We start from the raw sequence: 25,233 nt of genomic DNA on the forward strand, positions 1-25,233 counted from the left end.
GCAGATAGGGACCACGCCATTGCCAAAATTGCACTGACTGCAGAAGCTTCCCCAATTCTAGATGGGGGGAGTTCCCCATGTCTTGTCTTACTTGTGTAATGAACATCTAGTAAAGATTCATCCTGACCTTTCCTTTCGATCATCATGTGACTTTACTATGTGGTTTGTCATGACATGCCTCCTGCCTAATAGTAAGTCATATTTTCTTGAGAGAGAGCAACTATTTTTTTTCATATAAGAATACAAGACAAACTCTTGCTCTTTTCTCACTCTCTTCTCTTCCCTCTTTGTCACTTCTCTTCCCATTCCCCCCCTTCTCTCTCTCTCTCTCTCTCTCTCTCTCTCTCTCTCTCTCTACATGCTCATGGTGGGCCTCTCCTCCTCCTCCTCCTCCTCCTCCTCCTCCTCCTCCTCCTTCTTCTCTCTCTCTCTCTCTCTCTCTCTCTCTCTCTCTCTCTCTCTCCATGCTCATGGTGGGCCTCTCCTCCTCCTCCTCCTCCTCCTCCTCCTCCTCCTCCTCCTCCTTCTCTCTCTCTCTCTCTCTCTCTCTCTCTCTCTCTCTCTCTCCATGCTCATGGTGGGCCTCTCCTCCTCCTCCTCCTCCTCCTCCTCCTCCTCCTCCTCCTCCTCCTCCTCTCTCTCTCTCTCTCTCTCTCTCTCTCTCTCTCTCTCTCTCTACCTTTCTCTGTCTCTACTTCCTCAAATCCCCTTCCCATGCCCAAAATAAACTCTGTTATATGTGTGACTGCTGGTACCTCAGGAGGAAGGGATGCGTCAGTATGAGCCTGCAGAGGCACTCCCTTCTCCCATACCATAGCACACCTCTGCCAAACATATCCCTGGCTTCTTTTACCTTTTATAAAATAAAATTTAAAAAGAGAATACAAGACAAGTGCAGGTTCACTGAGAGCAAAAGATATGCCACAAGAAAACACAAAGAAAATATCTGAACATTAATGTCATAAAATATAAAATATTGCATTTCCCTGTGTGAAAATGGACTAGACGTTGTTTTGAGCATGTGTAACGTGTGTGCACTGAGTATCATTACCTCATTTAATCAGTGGGACAACACTATACAGCCTTAGTCCCTATGATTTCTGGAGGTAGAAACAGACACCCAGGAAAGAGACAGTTTTCTCATGTTGTCAGTGAGGGGAGCTATCAGACTATCTTCTGGTTTCAAGAGCTACCCAGGTCCTGAACTGCTTCCCACTCAAGTAAATCCAGAAAGATTTAAGTCATTTCAACTTTTTGTTAAACAACAAGAATACATGGAGTACCATAAAGTGAACAAAATGAGGATGCTGTCCACTAAGTGATTTCTTTTTTTCCTTCAATATTAATTAAGCATCTACTCTCTAATAGGCACTCCGAACACTATGAAAACTCTTACATAGTTAAATATCACTCTATCTTGCGTCTGTCATCTTCTCAGTGCTAGAATATAAACTACAAGAAGTGGGAGACTTTGCTTGTTTCTCCAAGACCCACTGGGGATGTTCCTAGTGTGTATCGAGCTTGGTACTATATCAGATATCCCTGATACAGCAAAAGCAACGACATGGCCACAAGACAATAGGGCATTCCTATTGGCTCAAAGTACCCTGAGGTTTCCATAGCAATTTTCCCTCTCATCCTGTGTTCAAACCTTCTTACCCAATAATGGTAAAGTGAAATTATTTGGCTTATTAATGCCATCATCGTTTTCCTTATTTATATTATTGGATTCATTCCTTAAGCCTTCTCTCATTCTCCTCCATTGTTCCACAGTGTTTTCATTTCACCTTGCCCTGATTTGATACATGTTTGTCACATTTCTTAAGCCTCTGGTGTTACTCCTTCTACTTGCATTTTCAAGCAGCAAGCACTTTCCTGGCCTGCCTACGTACTAGTGTGAGTCCAATCATCCCAGCACCAGTTGGACCAGTAAGGTTCATGAGATCAGATGGTCACACTGCCAAGACATCTGCGAATGTGATCAGGCTGGAGTCCTTCCCCATAGAATACAACTGTTGTCATGACAACCAGTAAGACTAGGAAGTATCATTCCTACGTAGAAGATCTGCACATATCATGGTTAAAACAGGGGAGAAATAATAAAACTCTGCAATTTTTCACATTTAAAACTAACTTCATATTTCCAAATGTAATAAATGTGATAGCAGCTAAAAACAGTAGAATGTTATTATCATAGTGAAAAAATAAATGTTTGATAGAGAAGATAAGATGCCCTTCATGGATAACTAGGATATTTAAAAACCTTCCTGATAATTTATTGGGTTTTCTCCCATCAATATTTGAAATTTGAATGCATGTTATGATACATAGTCTTTGTTATAGATGAGAATTTCAGTAGAATATGTACTTATTGGTTCTTATTTGCTTTACAAACCCAATAGCTATTTACAGAACAATATATAATGAACATTAACCATTTAAGAGATGAGATGAGGAGAGTAAAATGTTTTACAAATTCCCTAAGCATGTCTGTCTCTTCTGAAAGGTTTCTGGGATTCAGCATGCTTTGTGGGGCTCCCCGGATACCAAGAATGTGGTTGCAGAGCAGTGCATGTTCATGACCAGCTACAGAGAACCCAGATGTAAACCTGAAGCTCTTTCCAAAACTTTACACGTTTGCATACATTGAACCAGTGTCACATAAAGAAAATATTACCCAAAACCATAACCATTGATCTGTGAGACTGTGGAGATGACCCAATCAATAAAATGCTTAAGCTTGGTTCTCCAGAAGCCACATTTAAAAGGGAGAGGCACTGCAGTGGTGGCAGGCTATGCCCCTGTGCTCCCGGCATGTGGGAGGTTAACTGCACACCAAATAAGTGGAGATTAGTAAGGGAAGGCCAAGGAGCTTTCCTGAACATGCTTGATATTGTCACCTTAAGTGTTTGCTCTCTGTCTCTAAAAGGCTGTGTGCTTTCTACACAGAAGCATTATGTTAGGGACTGGCAGAATAAACAGTTGCCAGGTGTGTCACCAAAGCCAGTTTGAGCCAGAGGTGGGGAACACTGTGAATGCCATTGACTAAATAGGGTTAGGCAAGTCTTGGGCTTGGGAGAGCCAGCACATGTTGTCTTGTTGACTCAGGGCCTGAGTCAGACTAAATTAACTCATGGTTTGGAAAGCCCTAGAGAGGAATAAAGGTGAAGAAAACATAGTGGTAGTGCCAGAGTGTTCTAGCTCAGGCATGACAATCCAAACCAGCCTGGGCTGAGAATGATGAATATCTGGTCAAATAGACAGTGTTTGGAATGTGAAAAAAAGGGGGGGGGGAGCAGAGAAAGTCAGGGAATTAGAGCCACAGTGAGACAGGAAACTGAATAGTGAGTTAAGAGTCTGCAGTCAGTATGGATACTAATAATAAGAATGACAGTTTTAACTTGTTAATAATTTATCTTTACTTTTGTAATTAATATATAGTTACATTTCCTCCACCCAACTCCTCCTTACTCTCACATTCATAGCCTATTTTGTGTTAATTGTTATTACACACACACACACACACACACACACACACACAAACACACACACTATGTATTACTCAGTTCATATAATGTTGGTTGTAAGGAAACACTTTACAAAGTGAATGGGGCTCGTTGACAAAGGTTTATCACGGTCCTCACTATCATGACTCTAGTTTCATAAAAATTCAAATCAAATATTTCTGTGTTTATAATGCACATAACATGTTAAACCTTGGCAAGGATACCAGAGTGAAATTTCCATGGTAACTGATCTTAACATTGTTTTTACAGTCTGATAAAAGATAAACAGGGAGGCTGAGTTCACCATTCCAAAGGATAAATGACAGGGGGGTGGAAGTTTGAGGCTAGATCTAAAATGATAGCATGCAATGTGGCTAGTAAAGGAACCACAGCGGTACTTAAAGCACACATAGCATCAGGGTTAGTCGCTTCAAGCCAATATGTCCAGGAACAGAAAAGTCCTGCCAATTAATGATGGAGACCTGACAAGACAGAGAAGATTATACATTTAGTTAGGCAGAATGGAGCCAGCGCTGTTGACAGCCTTTGTTTGTATCTCATCCACACCAAAGAATCACACTGGAGCACAAAGAACGAATGTGTCTGTGATTCTGTCTGGGAAAAGTCCTACAAACTACCAATGGTGAAGCCGAAGATGAAGCAAGTGATGGAGTGCTAGAGTACCTCACATAAGACTCCAATCAGCAGCAGGTGGTCAGGTACAAGTCTTCATTGCATAAAGCTTCTGTCCCCGGCACTGATAGAACACACACATTAACAGTCTTCCTTAAGTCTTTATGGCTGGGCTGGAGAGATGGCTCAGTGGTTAAGAGCACTGACTGCTCTTCCAGAGGTCCTGAGTTCAATTCCCAGCAACCACTGGTGGCTCACAACCATCTGTAAGGAGATCCAATGCCCTCTTCTGGTGTATCTGAAGATAGCTACAGTGTACTTATATATAATAAATGAATAAATCTTTTAAAAAAAGTCTTTATGGCTGTTGTATTTTGAACATGATAATTTGAAGATGTTATATTCCATCGACTGTATTTTTTGTTCCCATTTGATTTTGTATCTTTTTATTCTAATGCAGAAATGTTTGCATCTTGACAATTTATAAATTAACCTTCTTCCTTGGTGTCCTCATCTAACAGGAGACTAACTTTATGTTCATAAGGAAACAAATACAAAGTGGCAATGAAATTAAAAAAAGAGTTTGAAATTATTAAAAGAGTTTGAAGAAGTCATAAGTCATATATGTAAATAAGTCATAATTTCTAGACAGGAAGTTTACATCCCTAGTTGTTTAGACTTTGATATTCAACATATACCAGTGAAAACCTGTTATATGTAAATTTTTATTATTGTAATTTATTCTGAATTACATACTAATGTAATTGGTTCTACTTTACTTAGAGACTTGTGTTAGCTGGTCAAGAAAGTCATGAATCGGACATTATAGATAGGATAATGGGGATTTATGAAACCTGAAAAGAAAGCAAGAGTATTTCAGAAGATATTTGCCTAGAAAATTCAAATAAATCAGCTAAAACCTGGTGGACAAAAAGTAGGAAATCATATGGTGCTCACATGTTAATTCATTGAAATGACTGAATTTGATCATCAAGTAATCCACACAGTGTCAAAGAAAGTCAAAGGACTTGCCTGTGGTCTTCACAGTCATCTGTCCTACTCGGGTCAGTGACTTTGTCCTTGTATGGTGCTATAACAAAATGCCTGAAACTGGGTAATTTATGAAGAATGTGTTTCCTTCTTTGAGCTGTGGAAGCTGTATGAAGTCATATTCCAGACACTGGCAGGATCAGTGCCTAGTAGTGCTACTGTTTGCTTCCAAGAGGGAGTCTTGATACTACATACTCTAAAGCAAAGAAGCACTGTATGCTACATTAAAATGAAAAAGGGGTGGATAACTGTGATGGCTCCTTTACAGCGCCTTTATCTCATGAATGAAGGAAGTCTCCTAATGGCCTTACACATCTCTCAAAGGCAATAGTTTGGCTATTCGGGCTCATTAAAGGAATTGTGGAGGGTGTGCATATGAACTATAACAATCAGATTATCTTAGTTTTTAAATAAGTTTTATCCACAACCATATATTGCTTATCCTATAACTGTGGTAAATTATTGATCAAAAAAGGAAGCAGGATGCTTGATTTAAACCAGCTGATGATGGCTCTTGGAAATTATGTTTTTATAGATTTAAGGTGATTCACCCATTTTTCTCAAAGATGTAAAATTACTGAGTATTATATTTCAAATGTTACGCTATATACTGGGAGCCGAGTGAACAAAACTTGCAGTTTCTACTTTCACGGATTTTATGTTCAGATGATGAGATAATGACTTGATATAAAAATGAAAATTGAAATCTTTTGAACAGTATAAAGAAAAAGAAGATACACTGAGAGTATCATTCAAAGAGGAAATTAGGTAAAACATGTCTGCCTCTGGTTGGGGGGTGGGGCTGGGAGTGGGGGTGGGTAGGGATAATTAACAAGATATCAGGCTGATGAAAGTTTTTGGAACATTTCAGGGAACAAAATGAAAATGAGGTTGGTGTGATTGAGAAGTAAACAATGCCGTTTTGGTTAGGGCTCAATGCCCAGAGCGTAGGCAGGGACAGATCATTGTTATACTACTGAAGAGTGAGATTTTTTTATTCCAAATTCCTTTGGAATTAATTGATTTTCAGTTTCAGTGACTATTATGTGTTTCACATGGAAATGACTAAAGCAGCAGCAGTAATGAGAATAGAGACAGCTGTTTCTAAGAAGGTTGCTAAAACTTTGACCGTGGTCAGCATTATCATCAAATCTACAGAGTGACACAGATTATGCTGGGAGAGGTGGTGCAGAGAGGGATGAACACTTGAGAATGTTTAACAGTGGGTGAAACTATGTTTTCTGATGGACTGAAATGCAGAATGGAAGAAGTGAACATGTCTTTTTATTATAGGTCCCATTCCTGGAATGAGTCCTGAACAAAGTAATATCTATTGAATGAGTTTGTTCTTTCTCACTAAATGATATATACCTAACTTCCTGAGTGAAGAAAAATGGAAAACTTTGGTGTTGATAGACACTGAGTTTGATAAACCTGTAAAACTTAGTGGGAGCATTAGAAATATGGTTGGAACTTAGACTAGAGAGTAAGACCTAAGACATGAATTTCAGGTAACAGGCATAGAGTTGGCATTGAAGACACTGCACAGTGAGGATCGGTGTGAACCTAACACAAGAAGGTTTTAAGCAGTGGGAAAGAGAGTGGAGTTAATAAACACTCATGTTAAAGAGATGGCTAACACACTGGAGTATGTAGCAGGAAGGATGCTAGAGAGTATTTGAAAGGGGGCAGAAAAGCAAGCCACACTGAAAGACAAGATGTTGGGAAGATACCAAAGCCCAGTAGATTTTGCCATGCTTGAAATCTATTGATGAGTTCAATGAATGAAAAACATATAAGATAATAAGGAACAAATGGAATGAGGTGAACAGTGGAGAGAGGGTGTGTCTCTGTACAAAGCTAGTTATTCTTACATGAATCTGATCAAATGTTTTAAGAAACTGTTTAAAATATATTTATGTCTTAAGTATAAATGTTTCAAAACATCAAATCTTGAATGTTACTTTTGTCTCTTTAATGCTACAGTGTATATAAATAAATGAAACCTCCTAAGACATGAGCAGCAGAAGGGAAATTGCGAACTTGAGCTCTTTGGGTGTGCGACACTTGCCACATTCCACCATGCATGAGGAAGCAGCCTTTGGAGACCTACGAAGCAGCTTGAACCACTGCAACCAACATACCAAACTCAAAATAGCATAGCAGTTACTCAAGCATATTTGTTTAGCACTGTCATATAAAAGTAACTGAATGATTTACGTGATCCTAAGTACAGTTTATGAGATGGAAGGAGTCAATAGAGGAGTTGAGACAACTAATCCTGGAGAAAATACTACAATTTCTACTCCAGGGTTTATGAAGACGCCCAGGTTCCTATGGTTTTGTTTTTGTTTTTTTGTTGTTGTTTTTTGTTTGTTTGCTTGGTTGGGTTTTTTTTCTTTTTTTCTTTTTGTTTTTTTTTCCTTTTTTTTCTTTTTTTTGTATTAACTTGAGTGTTTCTTATTTACATTTCTAGTGTTCTTCCTTTTCCCGGTTTCCGGGCAAACATCCCCCTAGTCCCTCCCCCTCCCCTTCTTTATAGGTGTTCCCCTCCCCATCCTTCCCCCATTGCCGCCTCCCCCCAACAATCTAGTTCACTGGGGGTTCAGTCTTAGCAGGACCAAGGGCTTCCCCTTCCACTGGTGATCTTACTAGAATATTCATTGCTACCTATGAGGTCAGAGTCCAGGGTCAGTCTATGTATAGTCCTTAGGTAGTGGCTTAGTCCCTGGAAGCTCTGGTTGCTTGGCATTGTTGTTCATAAGGAGTCTTGAGCTCCTTCAAGCTCTTCCAGTTCTTTCTCTGATTCCTGCAACTGGGGTCCCGTTCTCAGTTCAGGGGTTTGCTGCTGGCATTCGCCTCTGTATTTGCTGTATTCTGGCTGTGTCTCTCAGGAGAGATCTACATCCGGCTCCTGTCGGCCTGCACTTCTTTGCTTCATCCATCTTGTCTAATTGGATGGCTGTATATGTATGGGCCACATGTGGGGCAGGCTCTGAATGGGTGTTCCTTATGTATCTGTTTTAATCTTTGCCTCTCTATTCCCTGCCAAGGGTATTCTTGTTCCCCTTTTAAAGAAGGAGTGAAGCATTCACATTTTGATCATCTGTCTTGAGTTTCATTTGTTCTAGGCATCTAGGGTAATTCAAGCATTTGGGCTAATAGCCACTTATCAATGAGTGCATACCATGTGTGTTTTTCTGTGATTGGGTTACCTCACTCAGGATATTTTCCAGTTCCAACCATTTGCCTACAAATTTCATAAAGTCATTGTTTTTGATAGCTGAGTAATATTCCATTGTGTAGATGTACCACATTTTCTGTATCCATTCCTCTGTTGAAGGGCATCTGGGTTCTTTCCAGCTTCTGGCTATTATAAATAAGGCTGCTATGAACATAGTGGAGCACGTGTCTTTTTTATACGTTGGGGAATCTTTTGGGTATATGCCCAAGAGAGGTATAGCTGGATCCTCAGGCAGTTCAATGTCCAATTTCCTGAGGAACCTCCAGACTGATTTCCAGAATGGTTGTACCAGTCTGCAATCCCACCAACAATGGAGGAGTGTTCCTCTTTCTCTGCATCCTCGCCAGCATTTGCTATCACCTGAGTTTTTGATCTTAGCCATTCTCACTGGTGTGAGGTAAAATCTCAGGGTTGTTTTGATTTGCATTTCCCTTATGACTAAAGATGTTGAACACTTTAGGTGTTTCTCAGCCATTCAGCATTCTTCAGCTGTGAATTTTTTGTTTAGCTCTGAACCCCATTTTTAATAGGGTTATTTGCCTCCCAGTGGTCTAACTTCTTGAGTTCTTTGTATATTTTGGATATAAGGCCTCTATCTGTTGTAGGATTAGTAAAGATCTTTTCCCAATCTGTTGGTTGCCGTTTTGTCCTAATCACAGTGTCCTTTGCCTTACAGAAGCTTTGCAGTTTTATGAGATCCCATTTGTCGATTCTTGATCTTAGAGCATAAGCCATTGGTGTTTTGTTCAGGAAATTTTTCCAGTGCCCATGTGTTCCAGATGCTTCCCTAGTTTTTCTTCTATTAGTTTGAGTGTATCTGGTTTGATGTGGAGGTCCTCTATCCACTTGGACTTAAGCTTTGTACAGGGTGATAAGAATGGATCGATCTGCATTCTTCTACATGCTGACCTCCAGTTGAAACAGCACCATTTGCTGAAAATGCTATCTTTTTTCCATTTGATGGTTTTGGCTCCTTTGTCAAAAATCAAGTGCCCATAGGTGTGTGGGTTCATTTCTGGGTCTTCAATTCTGTTCCATTGGTCTATCTGTCTGTCTCTGTACCAATACCATGCAGTTTTTATCACTATAGCTCTATAATATACTGCTTGAGATCAGGGATAGTGATTCCCCCTGAAGTCCCTTTATTGTTGAGGATAGTTATAGCTATCCTGGGTTTTTTGTTATTCCAGATGAATTTGCAAATTGTTCTGTCTAACTCTTTGAAGAATTGGATTGGTATTTTGATGGGGATTGCATTGAATCTGTAGATCGCTTTTGGTAAAATGGCCATTTTTACTATATTAATCCTGCCAATCCATAAGCATGGGAGATCTTTCCATCTTCTGAGGACTTCTTCAGTTTCTTTCTTCAGAGTCTTGAAGTTCTTATTGTACAAATCTTTTACTTGCTTGGTTAAAGTCACACCGAGTTACTTTATATTACTTGGATCTATTATGAAGGGTGTCGTTTCCCTAATTTCTTTCTTGGCTTGTTTCTCTTTTGTGTAGAGGAAGGTTACTGATTTATTTGAGTTAATTTTATACCCAGCCACTTTGCTGAAGTTGTTTATCAGCTTTAGTAGTTCTCTGGTGGAACTTTTGGGATCACTTAAATATACTGTCATATCATCTGCAAATAGTGATATTTTTACTTCTTCTTTTCCGATCTGTATCCTCTTGACCTCCTTTTGTTGTCTGATTGCTCTGGCTAGAACTTCAAGAACTATATTGAATAAGTAGGCAGAGAGTGGGCAGCCTTGTCTAGTCCCTGATTTTAGTGGGATTGCTTCAAGTTTCTCTCCATTTAGTTTAATGTTAGCAACTGGTTTGCTGTATATGGCTTTTACTATGTTTAGGTATGGGCCTTGAATTCCTATTCTTTCCAGGTCTTTTATCATGAAGGGGTGTTGAATTTTGTCAAATGCTTTCTCAGCATCTAATGAAATGATCATGTGGTTCTGTTCTTTCAGTTTGTTTATGTAATGGATCACGTTGATGGTTTTCCGTATATTAAACCATCCCTGCATGCCTGGGATGAAGCCTACTTGATCATGGTGGATGATTGTTTTGATGTGCTCTTGGATTCGGTTTGCCAGAATTTTATTGAGTATTTTTGCGTCGATATTCATAAGGGAAATTGGTCTGAAGTTCTCTTTCTTTGTTGTGTCTTTGTGTGGTTTAGGTATAAGAGTAATTGTGGCTTCATAGAAGGAATTCGGTAGTGCTCCATCTGTTTCAATTTTGTGGAATAGTTTGGATAGTATTGGTATGAGGTCTTCTATGAAGGTCTGATAGAATTCTGCACTAAACCCATCTGGACCTGGGCTCATTTTGGTTGGGAGAGTTGTAATGACTGCTTCTATTTCCTTAGGAGTTATGGGGTTGTTTAACTGGTTTATCTGTTCCTGATTTAACTTCGGTACCTGGTATCTGTCTAGGAAATTGTCCATTCCCTTCAGATTTTCAAGTTTTTAGAATATAGGCTTTTATAGTAAGATCTGATGATTTTTTGAATTTCCTCTGAATCTGTAGTTATGTCTCCCTTTTCATTTCTGATTTTGTTAATTTGGACACACTCTCTGTGTCCTCTCGTTATTCTGGCTAAGGGTTTATCTATCTTGTTGATTTTCTCAAAGAACCAACTTTTGGTTCTGTTGATTCTTTCTATGGTCCTTTTTGTTTCTACTTGGTTGATTTCAGCTCTGAGTTTGATTATTTCCTGCCTTCTACTCCTCCTGGGTGTATTTGCTTCTTTTTGTTCTAGAGCTTTTAGGTGTGTTGTCAAGCAGGTGTCATATGCTCTTTCCTATTTCTTTCTGCAGGCACTCAGCGCTATGAGTTTTCCTCTTAGCACAGCTTTCATTGTGTCCCATAAGTTTGGGTATGTTGTACCTTCATTTTCATTAAATTATAAAAAGTCTTTAATTTCTTTCTTTATTTCTTCCTTGACCAGGTTATCATTGAGTAGAGCATTGTTCAATTTCCACGTATATGTGGGCATTCTTCCCTTATTGTTATTGAAGACCAGCTTTAGGCCGTGGTGGTCTGATAGCACTCATGGGATTATTTCTATCCTTCTGTACCTGTTGAGGCCTGTTTTTTGACCAATTATATGGTCAATTTTGGAGAAAGACCACGAGGAGCTGAGAAGAAGGTATATCCTTTTGCTTTAGGGTAGAATGTTCTATAAATATCTGTTAAGTCCATTTGGCTCATGACTTCTCTTAGTCTGTCTACGTCTCTGTTTAATTTCTGTTTCCATGATCTGTCTATTGATGAGAGTGGGGTGTTGAAATCTCCTACTATTATTGTGTGAGGTGCAATGTGTGTTTTGAGCTTTAGTAAGGTTTCTTTTACGTATGTAGGTGCCCTTGTATTTGGGGCATAGATATTTAGGATTGAGAGTTCATTTTGGTGGATTTTTCCTTTGATGAATATGAAGTGTCCTTCCTTCTCTTTTCTGATGACTTTTAGTTGAAAATTAATTTTATTTGATATTAGAATGGCTACTCCAGCTTGCTTCTTCCAACCATTTGCTTGGAAAGTTGTTTTCCAGCCTTTCACTCTGAGGTAGTGTCTCTCTTTGTCTCTGAGGTGTGTTTCCTGTAGGCAGGAGAATGCAGGGTCCTCGTTGCGTATCCAGTTTGTTAATCTATGTCTTTTTATTGGGGAGTTGAGGCCATTGATGTTGAGAGATATTAAGGAATAGTGATTATTGCTTCCTGTTATTTTCGTATTTTGATATGAGGTTATGTTTGTGTGCTTTTCTTCTCTTTGGTTTGTTGCCAAGACGATTAGTTTCTTGCCTCTTCTAGGATATAGCTTGCCTCCTTATGTTGGGCTTTACCATTTATTATCCTTTGTAGTGCTGGATTTGTAGAAAGATATTGTGTAAATTTGGTTTTGTCATGGAATATCTTGTTTTCTCCATCTATGTTAATTGAGAGTTTTGCAGGATACAGTAACCTGGGCTGGCATTTGTGTTCTCTTAGGGTCTGTATGACATCTGTCCAGGATCTTCTGGCTTTCATAGTTTCTGGCGAAAAGTCTGGTGTGATTCTGATAGGTCTGCCTTTATATGTTACTTGACCTTTTTCCCTTACTGCTTTTAATATTCTTTCTTTATTTTGTGCGTTTGGTGTTTTGACTATTATGTGACGGGAGGAGTTTCTTTTCTGGTCTAATCTATTTGGAGTTCTGTAGGCTTCTTGTATGCCTATGGGTATCTCTTTCTTTAGGTTAGGGAAGTTTTCTTCTATGATTTTGTTGAAGATATTTACTGGTCCTTTGAGCTGGGAGTCTTCACTCTCTTCTATACCTATTATCCTTAGGTTTGATCTTCTCATTGAGTCCTGGATTTCCTGTATGTTTTGGACCAGTAGCTTTTTCTGCTTTACATTATCTTTGACAGTTGAGTCAATGATTTCTATGGAATCTTCTGCTCCTGAGATTCTCTCTTCCATCTCTTGTATTCTGTTGGTGAAGCTCGTATCTACAGCTCCTTGTCTCTTCTTTTGGTTTTCTATATCCAGGGTTGTTTCCATGTGTTCTTTCTTGATTGCTTCTATTTCCATTTTTAATTCCTTCAACTGTTTGTGTTTTCCTGGAAGTCTTTCAGGGATTTTTGTGACTCCTCTCTATGGGCTTCTACTTGTTTATTTATGTTTTCCTGGAATTCTTTTAGGGATTTTTGAGATTCCTCTCTGTAGGCTTCTACTTGTTCTCTAAGGGAGTTCTTCACGTCTTTCTTGAAGTCCTCCAGCATCATGATCAAATATGATTTTGAAACTAGATCTTGCTTGTCTGGTGTGTTTGAATATTCCGTGTTTGCTTTGGTGGGAGAATTGGGCTACGATGATGACATGTAATCTTGGTTTCTGTTGCTTGGGTTCCTGCGCTTGCCTCTCGCCATCAGATTATCTCTAGTGTTACTTTGTTCTGCTATTTCTGACAGTGGCTAGACTGTCCTATAAGCCTGTGTTTCAGGAGTGCTGTAGACCTGTTTTCCTGTTTTCTTTCAGCCAGTTATGGGGACAGAGTGTTCTGCTTTCGGGCGTGTAGTTTTTCCTATCTACAGGTCTTCAGCTGTTCCTGTGGGCCTGTGTCTTGAGTTCACCAGCCAGGTCACTTGCAGCAGAAATGTTGGTCTTACCTGTGGTCCTGAGGCTCAAGTTTGCTTGTGGGGTGTTGCTTATGAGCTCTCCGCGGCGGCAGCAACCAAGAAGATCTGCGCCGCTCTTTCTGGGAGCCTCCGTGCACCAGGGTTCCAGATGGTGTTTGGTGTTTTCCTCTGGAATCAGTAATGTGTGCAGAGTGCAGTCTCTTCTGGTTTCCCAGACGTGTCTGCCTCTCTGAAGGTTTAGCTCTCCCTCCCACGGGATTTGGGTACAGAGAACTGTTTATCCGGCTGGTCCCTTCAGGTTCCGGTGGTGTCTCAGATGCAGCAGACCTGCTGCTCCTGGGCCCTCCTCTACGGGAACCCAGAGGCCTTATACAGTTTCCTCTTGGGCCAGGGATGTGGGCAGGAGTGGGCAGTGTTGGTGGTCTATTCCGCTCTGCAGCCTCAGGAGTGCCCACCTGACCAGGCGGTGAGGTCTCTCTCCCACGGGGTTTGGGAGCAGAGAGCCCTATGTTTTTTTTTTTTAATCTCTCTTTGCACTCAATATTATTTTCTATTTTCCGCTCTTAAGTTAATTTTACTTACATACAATCCCAAGACCCCCCCCCCCATACAGCTGTAGTTTGGCCAAAACAAAAGAAATAAATACCGCATGCCCTAGTTTCCTTTCTGTTGCTGTGATAAACAACTTGACCAAAACAACTTTAGGGGGGGGGAGGTGTCTTTGGCTTACACTTCCAGGTTATAGTTCATCCTTGCAGAGAAGTCACGTGATGAACTTGAAGCAGCCAGTCAACACTCCCAGTCAAGAGGAGAGACAGTGAATGCACGCATGCCTACACTAACACAGTTGAGGACCCAAACCAGGACATGGCACTGCTCACAATAGGTAGGTCTCCCCACGTCAGTTAATCTAATCAAGAGAATCCCTGAAAAATAGGTCATAGGCCAACTGGATTTAAACAATTCCTCATTGAAATCTCTTCCCAGGTAATTCAACAATGTGTCAAAATGACAGTTAAAACTACTCACTACACCAGAATTTTACTACTATTAATCTTTGGGGGAAAGGAACCCTAATAAAAAAGAAGTATCCACAGTTGAGGTCATTTCTAACGTTGTTTTACACATATACAAATATACAACATGGAGGGCATAAGAAAACGACCAGCTACTGAGGTGACTCTGAACTAGCTGAATTATAGTTCACATGGTTATATGGCTGTCTTCTATTTTCCTTCAAGTAAGTTAATTTACATGCCAATACCATGATGGTTATCTCTGTTCTTTTTTCCACTTAAATAAAAAGTCTTGATATGAACGTTTCTCATTAGTTTTATTTTGTTCCATTTAGTCAACATAAATAGAATGATATGTTTTATATGAATTCTTCCAATGATAGTTTTATTAAATAATAGCGGAAACCAGATCTTCTAGTAAGATTGATCCAACCTCATGTTAAATAGTGATAGAACACATTGCTATTACTTTTTAGACTCATACCAGGAAACTGAGTGTATCACGGCTTATTTTTATTTATTCATTAGAAGAAATTTAGCTTGATTCAGCTTTGCCATGGTCAATAGGAATGCTACCTACTACCTTTCCTATGTCTCCATCCTGCTCACTCTTAGAACTAATGGACTCAATTCCTAGAAAACGTCAAATTGTTCTGCAAAGGTAGCATGTGTTACTGTATCCCCTCTCAAATTGTAAGCTGAAATAGACCTTTTCTCCCCAAAGTTGCTTTTAGTCAGATTATTTTACCAGAAAAAAACACAAAAAGCGATCCCTCTCCTCATCATACTACATCATTCAATCTTGTCCACTGCAGTTTGATCTCCCATTTAGCACTGTGAACACATTTAAAAGCAGCCACCAGTGTGAGAGCCACAATGCTATACTGAGACATTTCTTTGACCAAATAAGTTAGCTCATCATTTTTTACATGCTTCACTCATGATTTCAGAATATGAACAAAACATAACCATATTCTTTATCAGAAAACCTCATTAGCATAATCCCAGTCTCTATTGCTCTCACTCCTAGAAGCCTGTGATCTTCTGAACTCACATTAGAATGTAATATACAGCTTCTCTATCATATGCCTCAATCATTTCCCAAATGGCTCTCACGATCCAGTTCCAATTGTGTAAGAACCACACATTCAGGTTTGATTGGAGCATCTCCTCTTCTCTAGTATCACGTTTCTGTAGTAGTTCTTTTGCATCACTGATCAAAATACCCAAGGGGAATCACTAATAAGAGGGGAGACAGATGTATTTGTTTGGCCTGATGGTTTCAGAGGATCTAAGTCCATCAGAGCAGCGAAGGCAGGAAGTTAACACTACCTGGGCACTGGGTACCTGAGATACTATTTGATCACATTGCAGAGGACCAGGAAGTACATAGTAGAACAGAAGTCAGGGATAGGTATGAGCTTGAAAAAACATACCTTAGTAGCATACTGCATTAGCTAGACTCCTTTATACAAGATCCATAGCTCCCTTAAAATGCATCACAATCCAGGCAAAAACTTTGAAAATGTGGGCTTGTGGCAGATATTTTAAGCATAGGCCACAAGATGACTGAATTTAAGAAAAATCTAAATAGAATGAAACTTCTGTCCATTGACCTGAGAATTTAATGAAGACATTATTTTTAATAGCCGAGTAGTATTACATTGTGTATTATCACATTTTCTGTAACCATTCCTCTGTTGAGGGACATCTGGGTTCTTTCTAGCATCTGGCTATTATAAATAAGGCTGCTATGAACATAGGGAAGCATGTGTCCTTCTTGTGTGCTGGAGAATCTTTTGGATATATGCCCAAGAGTAATATAGCTGGGTCCTCAGATAGAGCTATTTTCAATTTTCTGAGGAACCTCCAGACTGATTTCCAGAGTGGTTGTACCAGCTTGTAATCCCACAAGCAGTGGAGGAGTGTTCCTCTTTCTCCACATCCTCGACAGCATCTGCTGTCACCTGAGCTTTTAATCTTAGCCATTCTGACTGGTGTAAGTTGGAATGTCAGGGTTGTTTTGATTTTGCATTTCCCTGGGGACTAAGAATGTTGAACATTTCTTTAAGTGCTTCTCAGTCATTTGAGATTTCTTAGTTGAGAATTTTCTGTTTAGCTCTGTACTCCATTTTTAAATAGAGTTATTTGGTTCTCTGGAGTCTAACTTCTTGAGTTCTTTGTGTATATTAGATATTTACCAATGTAGGATTGGTAAAGATCTTTTCCCAATATGTTGGTTGCCATTATGTCTTATTGACAGTGTCCTTCGCTTTACAGTGTTCAATTTTATGAGATCCCATTTGTTGATTCTTGATCTTAGAACATAAGCCATTGGTGTTCTGTTCAGGAAATTTTCCCCTGTGCCAATGTGTTCAAGAAAATACCATCATGAGTTAGGTAACCCAGTTACAAAAGAAAACACATGATATGTACTCACTAAAAAGTGTATATTAGCCAAGAAAAAGCTCAGAATACCCACAATACAACTCACAAAGCCAATAAGAAAGAAGACCACACCAAGGTATGGATACTACAGTCCTACTCAGAAAGGGGAAGAAAATAATCTCGGGAAATAGAGCGAGAGAGTGAACTGGGAAGGAAAGCAGAAGGGGAGGGAAAAAGTGGGGCCAGTTTTGCTAGTTCAGAGGAGATGGAGAAGTACAGAGGGTCAGGAATTTGAAAGTAGCCGTGTAGCAGCAGGGGAGAGAGAACTGGGGGTAGCCACTAGAAAGTCCCAGATGCCAGGGATCCAAAATGTTCCCAGAACCCAACAGGGAGGACAAAAGCCTAAATACCCAACAAAGGAGAAATAGAACCTGTAGAGACCATATCCAGTGAACAAGCATGGCCCCCATTTGAGGAATGGGGCCACCCACCCTCCTCAAACATATTAATCCAGAATTCCTCCTGTCAGAGGAAGTGCATGGCAAAGAATGGAGCAGAGACTGAAGAAAAGGCCATCCAGAGAGTGCCCCACCTGGGGATTCATCCCATCTACACACACCAAACCCAGACACTATTGCTGATGCCAAGAAATGCTTGCTGACAGGAGCCTGTTTATTATAGCTACCCCGAGAGGCTCTGCCAGAGACCTGACCAATAAAGATGCAGATGCAAGCAGGCAAACATTGGACTGAGAGTGGGAACCCAAATGGAAAGGTAGGGGAAGGACTGAAGGAGCTGAAGGGATTTGTAACCCCATAGGATGCGCCAGGGACTAAACACCAACCAAAGAGTACACATGGAGCACCCCATGGCTCCAGTCACATATGTAGCAGAGGATGGCTCTATCTGGCATCAGTGGGAGGGGAGGCCCTTGAACCTGAGGAGACTTGATGCCTCAGTGTAGGGGAATGCCAGGGCAGTGAGGTGGGAGTGGAGCGGGTAGGTGGGTGGGGGAGCACCCTCTTAGAAGCAGGGAGGAGGGGGATGGGATGGGGGTTTGTGGAGGGGAAAACATGAAGGAGGATAACATTTGAAATGTAAATAAATAAAGTCATCAATAAGAAAAAAAAAACTTCTGAACCTTGACACATCTTCATACATCTGTGTGCTGAAAATTACTGAAGGACAATTGATAGTATTTACGCATTTTTTATCTTCATTTTCCAAGGTCCTTTCTCCTATGGGAAGTAAAAAAAAAACAAATCCCCATTTAATTCACACACACACACACACACACACACTCACACACACACACACACATATATATACATATATATATACACACACACATATATATATATATGTAGAGAGAGAGAGAGAGAGAGAGTAAAACTATCAGGGAATAACAGATGCTGTATTTGTGAACATGATGATGTGCTGGAAGTAAAAAAAATAAAAAAAGTTAATCAGGGTCATATATGCTTATGTTTTATGGCTCTTGAGATACAATCCTATGCTAAATAAATAGCCTTGTGCACAGATACTCTCATAAATATATGAGAATAACCTTGAGATCTTGCCTAACATTTCCTTCCCATTAACTTCCCTTACGATCTTTGGAATTAATGCAAATATGAAAGACTGTCACAGTCCTATGACTGTTCTTCAGTCATTGTACAAGTACATCCAGGAGGTCATAGAACTGTGCAAAGTAGGTTATTACACCATAGGAAAACCTTCATGTCAATCTTGATACAATTTAATGTGCTGCCTCTGGTGCTTAATTTAATTCAATTTTTTCCTGACTGATTTTTGTTCTATGTCAAATATATTTTATGCACTTCTGCCTTGTGAAGTAATTTACATCCAAATTCTCAGCAAGTTCATACTAAAAATTTTCTCCCTTCACATCTTTTTCCCCTTAGATATTAAACAACCCATTAGCTTTCTCAATTAAAATGCCCTTGCCAACAGATACAACAAAACATACACATATAAATTCTGGATTGGAGCACTAAACATAATCCATTAAACATCATGGAATTCTCTCTCCCAATATTCAATATTTTCAAGTCACCATAGAGCAACAGAAAACAAAACTGTGTGGCGGAATGCCACCAGCAAACCATTAGCATAAGAGGAATATATTTAGCAGTGATTGGACAATAACTCATGAATTCAGATATGAACATCCCAAAAAGATTGTGAGAAAGGAGGCAATGACATCATTCTCATTACAGTTAATAGGCATTTTTATAGTTTGAGAAGAAATAATGTTTGTGTGCTTCAGCTTTACGTGACTTCATACTGCATTATCCTTTGTCACAGCAATTTCAACCTGTCCCTAGGAAGCAGAGCCTACCAGTTCTGCTTCAATAAATCATATTTCCTTTGGTTATATGTTTGTCTTATTAAAAACCAAAATCATTCAAAACAACAAACCCCAAACAGCCTACCTACTCATTGTTAATTATAAAATAATTTTGAAGCTTGGCAATGACAAAGCTTGACATGGACACGCTAAATCAAATTAGCAAGTTGTATGTTGTCCTAGCTAGGGTTTCTTTTGATGCAATGAAACACCATGGCCGAAAAGCAAGTTGGGGTGGAAAGGGCTCATTTGGCTTATACTTCCACATCACTATTCATTATCGAAGGAAGTCAGGACAGGAATTCACACAGGGTAAAAACCTGGAGATAGGAGATGATGTAGAGGCCATGGAGAGGTGCTGCTTACGCTGGCTTGTTCCCCCATGGTTTGCTCAACCCAGGACCACAAACCCAGGGATGGCACCACCCACCATGGGCTGTGCTCCCCGCCCCCATGTCAAGTACTAATGAAGAAAATGTCCTACAAGCCTGCCTATCTTATTGAGGCAATTTCTCAACTGAAGTTCCCTTGTCACCAATGACTCTAACATCTGTCAAGGTAATAAAACATAAAACTATCCAGCCCATGCACCCTAACAAACGTGTTGCTCTTTAATACTGACATGTGGCTTCTCTTCTGTGTTCTTAAAGTTTCAGTGATGTGATGTGTCCTGCTCTGCTACTTGCTTACGGTGTGGCCTGAACACTTAACTTCTTTGTGGTTTTAGCTCCTGAAGATAGTAACTGTCTGCCCTTCGTGGGGCAGTTAAAGTTATAAGGCTTACACTTGGGTACATAGAGAACAGCAGGCAGGTAGTCAGCCTTGAGCCCGCAGTATGTGTATTTGGAAAGGCTATTTGTGGTACCCTGATCCTTTCCTGTCTCCAAGTGATTATACCCAACCAATGGACAGAAGCTGCTGACCCCCGTGGCTGAATTAAAGAAAAGCTGGAAGAAACTAAGAAGGAGAGTGCCCCTGTAGGAGGACCAGCAGTGTCAACTAACCTGGACCCTGAGATCTCTCAGACACTGGATCACCAACCAGGTAGATACCAGCTGAGATGAGGTCCCTGACACATGTACAGCAGAGGACTGCCAGGTCTAGACTCCATCAGAGAAGATGCACCTAACCCTCAAGAGACTGGAGGCCCTAGGGAGGGGAGAGGTCTAGTGTGGTGGGATTGGAGGGGGTATCCTCTTGGAGATGGGGGTGGGGTGGGGGCAGTATGGGATGTGGAACAGTCAAAGGATGAACCTGGAGGGGTATAAAGTCTGGTCTGTAAGAAATAATTAAATAATAAATAGAAAAAGGAAAGAAAAAAAGAAGATTTTAGAAAAGGCCATCCAAGTGAATCATCACTCCTATCACCGGCCATGCAGCGATAATGGAAGACCTAGGATTTATTTGTCCAACTTAACATTCTAAGTTTTAATTCCTGATTTGTTTGATTTCTTGTTACAGGTTAGATATCATATATAGATAGAGAATATTAATCTAACCCTGGACTATCCCCTCAGTGTGATTTTCTTTGGTTGGGCAAGAACCTTCCAGTTTTTGTGACCCCATTGATCTAATCTTGCTTTTATTACTCGAGTTTTCAGATCACTCCCAAAGTAATTTTTGCCCAGACCAGTTTCATGGAAATCCCTGAATTTTCTTCAATGAATGCCATAGTTTCACATTTTTTGTCTAGGTCTCAAACCATATTGAGTTATTATATGTATGGCATAACATAAGGGTCTAATTTCCTTCTTCTATACAGAGCCAACAAACTTCCTCAACACTGCTTATGGAACTGACTTTTTCCCAATGTGAGTCATCGGCATCTTTATCAAGGATTAATTGATTATAAATTATTGGAATTCTCTTAGGTTTACAATCCTATTTAATTGAGCAAGGATCTTGCTAACTGAGCTGGTCCCATGCTGGTTTTCATTACTATTGGTTTATAATGTATTCTGAAGGCTGTTAGCGTGACCCTTTCAGTGTTGTTGTTTTTGTCTACTCAACAATGCTTGTGGTTACTTATAAAGTTGAGCATTGCTTTCTCTGCTGTGTGAGGCTGGTGCTGGGGTTTTACAGGAACCCTGGCCATCGATCATACCTTCATGTAAGTATTTGAACAACATTAATCCTTCCAATATGAGCACAGGATACCTTCCCATCTATGACGTTCAATTTCTTCTATCGGTGTTTTATAGTTTTTGAAATATATATAGCCAGGCAGCTCCTAATTTATATTACACCTAAGCATGTATTTTTCTTGCTATTTTAAGTGGGGTTATTTTTCTTAATGTCCCTTTTAAGTAGCTCATTCTTAGCATATAGGAAACACTTTAAACTTTAATATAACTACATTTTACTAATTTTTCATATGCATGGGTGTTTTGCCTATATGTAGCTCTGTGCATCACATGTATACCTGGGGCATGAAATGACTAGAAGAGGCCCTTGTATCACCTGGAATTGGAGTTACAGATGGTTGTCAGCTGCATTTGGCTGCATGGAATAATTTTACTTATTGATCCATCTCTTCAGCCTCTAGAGACCATTTATTAAAGGCTCATCAAAGATAAGTACATATGCCAAGAAGTTATATAAAATTCTGTTGTATTTAGTGTCTCCTGCAACTTTCAAAATGGCATGCTTTTGGAAAAATGTATTCTATGGTCTTTATAATTCTGCTTTGCTTCATACTCCCATTCCAGGCAACCTCAACTTTCATCGCATCATCCTGAGCTAGTGATTGGGCTCCTTCTAGTTCCGTTTGAAATAGACTTGTGTTTTGCAGTTCAGAAACTGTAGGGATGATTCAGACTCTCAACACTGCCAAGATAAGTGTTAGCCCTGAGATGGACTTGTATTCAAAGGCTGTCGTTCCTTCCTCAGCCTTGACAAACAGGAACAAATGGTCTTTTGGGTTTTCTCCTTGTCTCAGGGTGACACATGAAAGAAAAAAAGATGTTTACTCAAAAAGAATAGACAATGGGTAAATGGATCTGTTTATCTTTTTATGTATTATGCTTCATTTATTACTCATAACTTTGTCTCAATCTGGTTTGTGGGGAAAAAAAGAAATGATTAAATAAAATTTAAAATACTTATAAACTCCTAATCTAAAAGCCAGTTGTCCTTTGCTTTGATAAATGCACTTTCTATTTTCATCTTCTTGCCTTACTCAAAATATTTCATGACAAGATCCTTCGAGAATATTTGACATCCCTTTAATTTTTATGACCAATCAAATTGTGCAAAGCTCCACTTTACTTAAGCCTGAAGTAGCTGCCTGCTCTGGCATTGTATTAGAGAGAAGTCATTGAATTGGACTTTCCAAACCCATGTACAATGTTTGGAAGTAATGTCTTTCTTTCTACCTATCATGTTGGCATTTCAAACTATTTATGTCTTATGAGGAACACAGAAAAGCATACATAATAGTCAAGTACTTTCAGTGGAAATATCTCAAATAAGAAGCAGTAACTCTTGCTGGAAATCAGCCTGTGACACTTGCCATCTGCTTCTGACATTAGAGGTGTCAAAAACCACATGTTCCAATTATTTTGCCAGTAATTATCGGGATGTAATTTTCCATGGACACAATCTGGTTTGAGATAGGGAAGGCAAAAGAGAAAGAGCACTTGTGATTCCCTTGGTGGCAACCATAGCGGGTATGCTGATCAGAGATCCAATGTAAGGCTTGCCTAATGGTTTTCAGCAGCTTTCTGGAGAACATCTACTTTAGTTGCACAGAATGTTGAGCTGATAGGCCCATCTCTTTAGAAGTCCTAGGCCTCCAAATTCCTTATATTAAGCCTCCTTCCTAATACAAAAGTGGATGAAGGTGAATCTACTTTTCTGACCAAAGTCAGGCTTATAGACCCAAGCATTAAAACAACTATTCAGATAAATGTTTATACCCTAGTTCCTCTTCTGATCATATAAATCTTTCCTCATTTTTTTTCAAATGACAATTTTCAGTTAGCACACATCATAACATGCCCTTTTGGAACCACTGAACAATCTTAGTTTTGGCCCAGTTAATGTGAAATCCAGAACTTTAGACATAATCTCCTCCCAAGGGCTTCCTTCTTTCCTCTTTTAAATGCGGGCACAAAATCAGGACATAAACAGACACAATGCAGGGAAACACATAGGACTTTATTTTTCTTCTAACATTGAAACTTGCCTTTTTACGAGCGTCTTCAGTATAATGTAAGTTCTTCTTTGTGACCTTCCTTTAAGTGACCAGTTGGGCCTATTTTAACAATATCTATTTACTCTATAGTGTAGTAACAAATGTGCTTTTTACATAGAACAATTAGGACAGTCCCACAATTCAAGTTTATCAGAAAGTAGTCATTATATGATTAAATTATATAATCAGGGGCATGTAATTTAAAAACTATTAATAGCATATATGTTAAGATAATTACCATGGTCTTGGCATTATCCTGTACACATTTTTATAAACTAATTTACTTAACAACTTTCCAATAAAGAAGATGTTATTAATCCCCTTCTAAATATTAGAAAATTGGAGGCAAAATAAAGGAGAGAAATAGTTCAAAGTCGAGTAGCTTGTAAGTTTCAAAATTTTAACATAAATAATCTAGCCACAGATCTATATTCTTAACTATGTCCATAAATAAGAGTATAGAAATAAAATAAAATATGATTTCCATTAAAAGTGCATTAATCACATACAGAGATTTATACAGAAAAATTCATAGCAACATTGTCTATAGCAACAAGGTATAAAAACCCTCACATTTCCATCACATAAATGGATACACAACACATTATGTACACTCACCCACACAAGGGCATGAGGCACACATCCATGATGTATTATAAAGGAACCTTAAAAACATGCCCAGTGAACTATTAAGAACCCCAAATCACACGATTTTTGAATTGATTTATATGAAATGTTCAGAATACATAAAATATGGATCAACAGTTGCCTAAGGTTTGAGGGCTAATGGACAAAATATGACTGAGTTATGAGGACAGGGATACATCTGTGAATAACAAAGTCACAATTAAATTTTAAAATGCATTTTGGCAATGGTTGTAGGCCTCTATAAATACCAACCCACGGGGAAAAAACTCATTCATTAGAGAGAAAAAGATTCAATTTCTTTAGAGAGAGTAAGTAAAAGATGGCCTAATGGAAGAAAGATATATACTGAAAGAAAGTGAAGATACTTAGACAAAAATCATTAAGATGTACATTTGGTTTTTTTGCAATTAGACAAGGTCAAAAGTTCTCTCGCCTCTTGTTTCATTTGAAATAAATTACACTGGAGTCAGAAGCGATGTATTAAGGATAGAAATAATAAGGAAGACTGTAATTCCAGCAAGTCAATAGCATAGGCAAATGGGAAAGGTTTCAAAGGCAAAGTAGTACTTGACCTGGTTACTGAGAAGCTCCCCCAGCCGAAGTGTGTTTTATTTCTCCACACAGAACTCCATGAAAGCCACATAATCAATTCTCTGAGAAACACTGTGTGCCTAGAACACAAGGTGCACAAGGGGAAGAAAAGGTTATCCAGGGCAAAAACATCATCCAGAGGAGTATACACTCAATCCTGTCAGCCAAGGGGATCCAGTTAAGACACTGAGGAAAAATAAACCAAGAGGGATGCACATTCACTTCTGTTAATGCACCCTGTAGGCAATGCAGATAGACAAGAGGTAGAAAACGATGGGGACACAGAAGCAACTATCACTTCATATTCATTCACTCTCAGAACGGGAAATGTGGGGGCCCCAAACCACACCAAGGACTATGATTTTGGAAAGAAGAGTTTGTTGAATTGGGTTTTTGCTGCTGTTGTTGTTGTTAGTTTTTTGTTTTGTTTCTGTTTTGGGTTTTTTTTTTGTTTGGTTTTTTTTGGGGGG

General features: G+C 39.3%; 1 long non-coding RNA gene across 4 annotated transcripts in view; it reads right to left on the minus strand.

The window, feature by feature from the left end:
• The window catches only part of LOC120094697 (uncharacterized), a 100,664-nt gene that overhangs the window by 39,237 nt on the left and 36,194 nt on the right, over nucleotides 1–25,233 (minus strand). For 3 of the 4 annotated variants that reach the window (XR_005489175.2, XR_005489174.2, XR_005489177.2), the window contains exon 2: nucleotides 24,745–24,843. The exons of the other annotated variant lie outside the window; for it this stretch is intronic. This is a non-coding gene — a long non-coding RNA (uncharacterized LOC120094697). The remainder of the gene's footprint in view (nucleotides 1–24,744; nucleotides 24,844–25,233) is intronic. 4 annotated transcript variants of the gene reach the window in all.

Source organism: Rattus norvegicus, chromosome 9 (genome assembly GCF_036323735.1).
Source record: "Rattus norvegicus strain BN/NHsdMcwi chromosome 9, GRCr8, whole genome shotgun sequence".
Lineage (NCBI taxonomy): Eukaryota > Metazoa > Chordata > Mammalia > Rodentia > Muridae > Rattus > Rattus norvegicus.